The sequence below is a fragment of the Callospermophilus lateralis genome, unplaced genomic scaffold, assembly GCF_048772815.1.
Source record: "Callospermophilus lateralis isolate mCalLat2 unplaced genomic scaffold, mCalLat2.hap1 Scaffold_2553, whole genome shotgun sequence".
In the NCBI taxonomy this organism is placed as follows: domain Eukaryota; kingdom Metazoa; phylum Chordata; class Mammalia; order Rodentia; family Sciuridae; genus Callospermophilus; species Callospermophilus lateralis.
The window spans coordinates 120,118-129,096 of NW_027513358.1; the positions used below are offsets into that span (position 1 = coordinate 120,118).

Consider the following 8,979-nt stretch of genomic DNA (forward strand, 5'->3'; position numbering starts at 1 on the left):
ATTCACCCATTAAATCCAGGCTAATTAAACTCAATTCTTTCTCCTCCAAACCTTGCATTATCTCACACCTGAGCTTTTGAGGCACACCACACCTAAACCATAATACTGGCTCCTGGAGGAAGTCAGGAGGAGAAAGCTCTGGGGCACACTAAGGGAATCCCTAGGGAAAGCATAATATTTATGTAAGTACAAACAAGTAATAAAATTATTAAAAGCCAAAACAAAAACACTACAAAATGCACAGCAAAATTACCAAAAGAAAAATTTCTTCAAAATGAACAAAACAGAGAGAGCCCTACAAGGAAACTGCAAACCATGGTTTGTTGCAAGGTGTGATCTTGGACTGTGATATCCCCGTGGGATGTAACTGAGATCTTTTCTGCCTAAACCTATATTTCCTAAGATTAAAAAGACACCGTTATTGGCAAAACCTACAAGTCCCAATTGCCAGGGTTCCCTGAGTTCTATGTGAGTAAAAAAATCACAGGTGGCTGCATGTCGAGGATGGATATGGAGATAAGGGAACTGGCGCCACCCAGAAATGGCTTTGGTGGCCACATTGAATTTCCCTGGGAGGTCCAAACCCCCAAACATAGTCAAAGCGGAACTCTCCACTGCTAAACCAAATTTGTTAGGAAAAAAGAAACTGCGGATAGTGCTAAAGTGGCAATTGTTGAACTGGCCTTTTAGAAAAATGGTATTCTCCTGTACCCACGTTTGTACCCGACTTAACCATCACCCACAAAGCTGAAATGGAGTTTGCTCTCAGGAATTGGGAACTTGCTTCCACTTAAATGGCAGGCGCTGCTGCTAAACCCGAGTTCTTAGGACTAAACACCTGAGGCTGGAATAAACGCTAAGAAATGGCCAATCCCGGACTTGCTGGGAGGAATAGATCACCCTCTGGTGTTAAGTCCTAACTGGCCATGGACAAACGGGGACTCCAAGGACCAGGAAACCCAGGGCAAGACCCCAGGACACGATTAGGCTTCTAGCTTTGCCTCCAATCAGGACACTTCTGGTACTTGGGTGGACAAGGAATGGGGAATCACAAGCATCTCTAAATTGAAGCTTGCTAAGCCAATAAATGCAAGGCGCAGGGAGGCCAGGGATCCTGAGACAGAGGTGCCGCTGCCACAAAAAAAAAAAACAAAAAACTTGGATCTTTGGTGGTGAAGGAGAGGAGGGCGCCTGAAAGATAGCTGAAGGGCTCAGTGGCATAGGCGCCATGGCCCTGCCAGCCGGGCTGCCACTAAGGAATTCTGTTCCAGGCAACAGCAGAAACTGCACGTTAGAACCCATCAGAGCTGTGTAGTCGGGGGTGCCACCGAAAAACGCGCGCACAGCACAACTAGTTGAGCCCAGACCAGGAGAAAGTGGGCGGGAGTGAATGGTGCTCTGGGATTCTGCAAAGGACCTCAGCTAGCCTTGCTGCCAGCGACAAACTTTCACTTTGGCGCCAACCACGGTGCTGTTACCTAGAATCTGGTGATACAAAGAAAGGAGCCTTACTGCCACCCAGGCTTGGTACAAATATGTGCTATGACTGGAAACTGTTGGGATCGCACTGCTGGTCAGAGAGCGAATGGGAACTCCAGGAAAGGCAACTGGGAAAGGCTGCACTAATCCTCCTAGGATAGAGGGAGAAAGGGACCGCCCAGGGTGGAGAGAAACATTCTCTCCATGCCACAACTAATGGCAGTACTAAGGAGAAAAGCAGACTCTTTTCCTTTTGGGTGTGGCGCTAGTGAACTGTTATTCCAGTTGCTGGCATCACTGGACCCTGCAAAAGCGAAACCCAGCTTATGGCTTTCCCAAGGTCAAAGGCATCTCAACTGGCTCCATCAGCAGTGCAGCAGGTAAATCTATGCCAGCTCTGAGAAGGCAGCGGCAATGTCAGTGAGTCAATGAAGCTAGTGAGATTTCCACTCCCACTGGCTGTCCCCAAACTCACGATTTTGACATAACAAAACCTTTCTTTTTCCTGGCAAAGTCAGGGTTCTGGATTACCAAAGCCTCCAGCAACTGACCCAGAGGGCTGCACGTGGTGAGAGCAGGCTGAGTAGCACCCAAGGTGGGCACCAATCAGGCTGGTCTAAGGGAAAAGTAAGGCCTCAGGAACACCAACAGCTCTGCTAGCAAAAAGCAGTGATAGGTCCTCCTTGCATGCCACCCCTCCGTCTTGGTCTGGGACCCCTCTCCTTTTATAGATACCTCAGTGCTTTTAAGGCAAGTCAGAGAAACATGTCCTTTTGTGATAGGAAACTCTGCCCCGAACCTTCAAACTAGTCCTCCCTAATTACTTTGCTGGGGTTCTTCTGTAAATTAACTTTTTAAATGAGTCATTTAAGGCTTCTCTGTCTTGAGATGTTGCAATGGTGGCAAAGTTTCAAGCACTTGAATCCTCCCTTTCCACTCACTTTTCAAGTAAGACTGAAGCCTCTGAATTACTTTTTTTCTACAAAATATGGGGTTGCCACTGCACAGGAGAAAATTGCTCTGTCCCATGACTTTTTATGCTTCCCCCAAAGATCTGCACTACTGGAAGGGATGCCCCACAGAGACTGCAGACTCTACCATGTGCATCTCCAGCAGCCCTTAAGATCTCCCACACTCCTCTGGCTCTCATTAAAAAAATCAATTCCATCCTTTTCCCAGATGAACCTCGGCTGTTTGCATCAGGGGACAGGTGCCCCAGAGAGGTAAGTGGACCCCATTTGGACCCTTATCTCACCTACTCTCAAGCGGACTACTACAGTCTTCCCCCACTATCTTACCATTTCCTCCCCTAGCCAAAACCCTATCTTGTACTTGAAGCATCTCCAATTGCCTCCTTTGCTGTGGATCTGCAGAATGAAGGAAGAAGTGCCTTGTCCCCATAGGAAAAGTTACAGCCACATTATCAGGATCAAGAGGCCAGGGAAGAGAACTGTTTAAAGAAAAACTGGGGGCCCATCAGTCCTATCTCCCACTCATCCACCCCTTCCTTCCTTCCTTCCTTCCTTCTTTCACACTTTGAAGTACTGCAGATTGAACCCAGTTACTTGAGGTTTGCTGGGCAAGTGCTATATCACTGAGCTAAACCCCCAACTCTTTCCCTCCACCCTAGCCTTGCATCTTAGCAGAAATATTAGAATTAGCACCCCTAGTGGTAAGGGTGACCAACTCCAGTTTAGGAATCTAAAGAGGAGTTTGGTAGGAGTTACTCCCTTGAAAGAGTGTGCATCAGAGCTACTTCAGCCTTCAAATTCAGTCTAATTCCAGTGTGGTGTGCACCTGTGAGAATGGCCAGACACTGGTCATGGGAAGGGCATATTCCTCACGAGGAGACGCTAAGTCTTTTGCAGTCTGAAATGGCTACATTCTGGGCAGGCTGGCAATGTCAGGTGTATCAGTGCCAGGCCATGGTTTCAACACCCCAGGGCCAATTGTGGGGCACAGAAAAACATGTGATTTGGAGCCTTTCACAGCGTCTGCCCTTGTTTGTCATTGGAAAGAGGAAACAAAGTGTAAACAGAGAAAGATATGTCTGTAAAATGTCATTAAGTAAAGCTTTTCGAAACCAAGAAATGCAGCACAATAACAAGACTTGTTAGGATCCCATTGACTGATAGAAGGTGATACACAACAGACATTCTCTAACATTTGAAGCAAAAATGCAGAAAGGAAGTTTGGAACCACAGCAGTGTGCACAGGTGAGCCTTGTGGGAAGTGTGGACACGGCTCAGAAGCTATGCAGTAATGTCTTAGAGAGATAGTAATAATACATGTTTATGTTTTCTAGGAAAACAAAGAAAAGATTTTCCTCTGCCTTGGTAGATTCAATGGCCTTGTTTGGGACTGAAATAATTTGGAAACAGCTGAACAGGACCAAAGGCATAACCGATTTATGAATTTTAAGTTTTGTGTGTATGGATGCATCACACAAAGATCTAATTCCTCCAAAGGAGTGGTAAAATTGGAGAATTTACAATCCCCTTAATAGGGAATTAAGATAGTTTGTAGAGAATGTCTGTTTGAGTGTGGTTGCAAATTCTCTTATCAGAGGGGGATGTAATTGTTCCTGGGGTGAGTACTAACGATGATCAAGTTATTTTAGGTATAAAGAGAGATTTCAGTAACTCAAATGCTTTTAGTTCAAAATAATCCTTAGGCCAAAATGGCATATATTGAGGCTGGCATATCCTGACCTTTCATAATCCCCTTCATTAGGAAAACTCCTAATTGTAACAATTGTATTAATTTGGTCCCTGTCACTATAACAGAATCTCAGGAACCAGGCAATTTATTAAGAAAATAAACACATTTTCTATGGGTTTTGGAGTTAGTGAGGTCAAAAAACATGGTGCAGGCAACTGACAAGGGCCTTTGTGCTACCTTTTCCTATAACGGAAAGGCACAGGAACTTGTGTGCAAGGGCCCACTACTGAAAGCCCTTTTGTAAAGGGCACTGAAGCCATTCATGGAGGCAGAGCCCTGCTGGCCTAATCACATTTTTCAGGCCCCATCTTCCGATACTGTTGCATGGGGGGATTTAGATTCCTGTGAATAAGCTTTCAGGGATACATTCAAACCATAGCAAGGATCTTCATCTCCTTCTTTCAAATGTGAATTTGAGGCTCAATACTGAGGTAACAGTGATCACCCCTGGGCCTGGTATTTCAGGTGAAGAAAAAGACCATGGCGACCAATGAGCAGCAAGTAAAAGAGAACATTCCCCAGGGTCAGTAACATTGAGATAGAAAGTTCACGATCCTTTTTGCCTCTTGTCTCAACAGAGAACTCCAATGTGCATCTTATTCACCAGTCAAAAAGAGAGCATTTTCCATAGGTCTCCTGGATTGAAAATTCACCCTTCCCTCTGGCCATTTAGTGTCAATTTTTCACCCTTATTGCAGCTCAAAGGACTTTGCTTTGAGATGCTCTCTAGAAGAGATGGATGGATTTTAAGTACCCTGATTCTCTAGTTCCTGCAGGGTGAAGAGGAGCTTCCTGAGTAGCACTCACAATACATTTATGAAAGATTTTTTTCCTAATTCTTCCACATAGTGTCCCCTTCCTGGTGCTACTTTTATTTTGGGTACAGTTGTTTCTAATAATCTAGGACTGTATTCAGTTACTGAATCCAGGAGCACACTCAACTCTGGGATAAAACTGTGTGTCTCTCCTGTGAAAGGAAAGCACCAGTGCATGGGGACAGCATGAACCTGGGCTGAGTTGAGTTCAGATTACACAAGGCACCCTGAGTCCATGAATGTTAGGCATTAATGTGAACCACTAAGAACCTAGTGAGAATTTCTTCTGTCAGCAAGCTGTGGAGTGAGTCTTAGTGAACTTGCCTGAGAAACATGTACTGAGGACAGTGAATGCAGACATCATTCCCCCTAGAAAGGGGAATGCATACATAGAAGGTGATATGAAACAAAATCCCTTTAAACTGAGGGAAATAGATTTACTCTCCTGCTTGGTATTTCAGGACAAAGGACGGGACAGGCCATTCAGAAGTGAGTGTACAACATGAGAAGGATGCAGATACAGGTACCCAGTGAACTCAAATTGTTAAAAGCTGAATCTATTACTGGATCCAAGTCCATGTACTCACCCCTGGTAAGTAAGTACTTGGGAATCAAGAGTTCAAAAACAATCAGGTTTACTCAAGGGTTGGCACTCTGAGAAGCTGGGGTGCAGACATCATTCCCAGAAAGGCCACCTCAGGGAACTCAGGTGCATGAATGTGCTTGAAAAGTGAGGAAAATGATGTGTAGCAAGCAATGGGCAGGAAGAAGGTGTGATGGGGATGATCTTCATCCAGGGCATCTGTCCGCTTTATAGTTTTTCCCCCTCAGAACATTCCAACCAACCTGAACTTCCTAGGAATAGTTCATACATTTCTTTAGCCAGACTGATTACTTGTCTGCAAGTTAAATCTCACAGCAATTTACATGATTTGTGTTAACTGATGCACAGAAGTGAAGACTTAGGAGGTGCATTCCACATTCTGATATAATCTGAAGGTCACCAAATGATCTAAATTCTGTCAATCTAAAGAAAGTCTACTTAGCAGTGAACACAGTGGTCAATTAGGTGCAACCTTTCTTTAGAATTTAGAATGCTTGGAAAAGGAAAGAAAAGAAATCTTACCAAAAAAAAAAAAAAAAAAAAAAAAACCTCACATGATAAAGAACAGATTTACAAATATTGAGGAAAAACTGTACATGATTTACTGTCTCTATAACTAAATAGGTCTTTCCTCGGACATAATTTTATAGTTTGAAAGAGGTACGCATGAAATCTATTTAAAAGTATAAAACCAAGGGGTTGGGAATGTGACTCAAGCAGTACTGCACTCACCTAGCATGTGTGGGGCTCTGGTTTCCATCCTCAAAAACATTACAAAAAAGATATTTTAAAAAACCAATGGTTTAAAAAAATTGGATTTCTAAAAAATATTAACCAAGAAAAGATTTAGAATATATTCTTCTTTGTTTTAATAATTTATCCTCATTTAGTAGGGCAATCTACACATTGTCATCATGAAGAGGATAGAGTGGGTTTAGTATTGTTACTACTGTTTACTTCTATCCCAAGACTCACCTTGTGTTTGCTTATGGATTTATTCCCAATCAAACTGAAGATTTGTTCTGGTGTTCTTGTTGATTCAGTCTGGGTAACCCTTGTTAATGTTAGCTTTCATTCAACTTAATGGGATTTGGACATGTCAATGATTAAGAGCCTTCTGGGTGTGTCTAGGAATCATTGGAATGTGGGATGGAAACTGAAGTGCAGCCCATCCCTAAAGTTGGGTAGCATCATCCAATAGAATGGTGGCTTGCATGGAATAAATGTTGGAAGAAAAGGAAGCAACAGCAGATGCCAGTGCTTCTCTTCTTGATGGCTGCTGCCTTCACTTCAGGATATCTGACTCTTGCTTCTTCACTCCTGCAAAGTGGACTCTGCCAGGGATCGTCCAGGGAGTTTCCAGAAGCCTGAGATAGTAATTAATTCATTACTTATTTATTTATTTATTCACTGTACTAGGGTGTAATGGTCCTTTCCAATGCCCAACTTGCTGAGATTAAGAGATACAGAGGATCAAGAGGCTCATGGGTGTGTCAGTGAGGGTATGTCTGGAATTGATGGGCATGTGGGATAGCCAATGGAAACAAAGACCCTCCCTAAGCATGGGCAGCACCATCCAATAAGATGATGGCTTGGATAGAATAAAAGTTGGAAGAACAAGCAAAGCAGCAGCAGATGCAAGCAGAATCCTCTTGAACAGTTCCTGATTGCTGCTGTGATTGAATGTTGACGCTTGCTTCCTCTCTCTTCTAAAACAGGCTGTGCCAGCGATTCTCCAGAAGCCTTTGGCCTACTACTAGAGGAGCACCCTGATCTCTCTTGTTCTGGGCATTTATCTGCTTGTTCTTCCAGCTCTCCAGCCTACAGACTGCCATTTTGGACTATCCAGCTTCTGGTGCATAAGTCAAACCAGTGAGTCTCCTTTTCATAATCAAACTTCCTGTTGATTCTGTTCCTCTCCAGAACCCTAATGCAGAGGGATTGAGCCCAAACTGCTTAACCACTGAGCCACACCCTCAGCATTTTTTCTTCCTTTTTTCAGGCAACGTCTCCTCAAATCCTTCCGGTCTAGCTCAATTGCTGAGGCTGGCTTTGAACTTGCAATCCTCCAGCCTCAGCCTCCTCCAAGGCGAACTCATAGTCTCTCTCCATTTCTCCCTCTCTATTTCTCCCTCTTCTCTCACTTTCCCTCCTTGGAGACCAGGGTAGTCAGGTGTGGGTCATGGCCACCAGTGATGGGGATCCTGGGATTTTAGAAAGTGGTTTGAAACCTATCTCTCAACAACATCGATTCAATCCAACACGGACATCTAAGATGATTGAATTTGCCCTTCAGCAGAAATGTACCCATGAGATCCTGTCTCCATAAGTTCCACACCCTGTGTTTCAGGTCAAGAGGAGCCCTGGAGTGTAGAAATTGTCTTGCAAGCAGTCTCTGATGACTTTTCCCTCTCTGAGAGTCTGCAGCTATGGAGAAGCATTTTCCCTGCTGTGTGAGGGAGGCCTGGGATTGTGGAGAAGATGCTCCAGGGCCCCAGGCACTGCCAGCCATCCAGGAAGCAGATGCTGGGCCCTGGCCTCTGCCTTTGTATCCCAGGCTGGGCTTCCTTTCTGGGGATCACCAGGACTTCAACCGTGAAACACTTTTAAGACCCTGTGGGTTTCTCAGCTGTGACTGCCCCATCCACGGATCCGGATTGCACAGCACTTTGAGAAGAGGCCCAGAGCTGCCTGCCTGCCTGCCCTGGCCCAAAGCCTCAGACCCAGCAGGATCCACCGGCCCCACCAGGAGAGTGGGACACCTCTAAGAAACCAGGAAGACCGGTGCCCAGGCTGCCCCATTGGAGCAAGGGATCCCGAGATTGCCCATACTCTTTCCAACATCTTGCTGTACTGGTGCCAGGAGCCTCTGCCTGAGGTTTCCACTCCCATGCAGAGGCTTTACATTTTAAGGCTCTGGACTTCTGGCTGATGCCTTTGGCTGGAGAGCACCAGCGTCTCCGTGAACTTGCTGCAATGGATGATCCTCTGAGAAGAAACATGTTCAAATAGAAAATTCTCAGATTAGCAGTCGGGGGAGAAGTTGATGCCTTCTTGGATTTTCATGAAATTTTCTGTCCCTTGTATAATAAAATCATGGAAACAATCGTTTTCCACTAGTATGCTTGATTTGGAGATTGGGAAATGAAAGGTGGGTTGGCTGGATGCCAGCATGGGCCCTGTGCAGGTGTCTTTTCTTTGCGGGAAAAGGGATGGATGCTGGGGTCCCCTTTGCACAGGTCCACACAGGGTTCTCCCTTGCCTGTTCATCCTGCCCAGTATCATGTATGGTGAATGTTCATTACAAGAATTCTTCAGCTCGTTTCACTTCTGTCATTGTTCTGGGGCCAAACATTCACT

General features: G+C 44.9%; 1 long non-coding RNA gene across 2 annotated transcripts; it reads left to right on the forward strand.

Annotated features, from left to right (window-relative positions):
* Positions 1–2,474: 2,474 nt before the first annotated feature.
* On the forward strand, positions 2,475–8,607 carry LOC143640434 (uncharacterized). 2 transcript variants are annotated; one of them, XR_013154927.1, is made up of 4 exons: positions 2,475–2,702; positions 5,477–5,607; positions 7,338–7,491; positions 7,970–8,607. It is a non-coding gene; the product is annotated as an uncharacterized LOC143640434 (long non-coding RNA). The 2 variants fall into 2 exon arrangements; XR_013154928.1 differs by having other exon boundaries at positions 7,338–7,474.
* Positions 8,608–8,979: the final 372 nt, after the last annotated feature.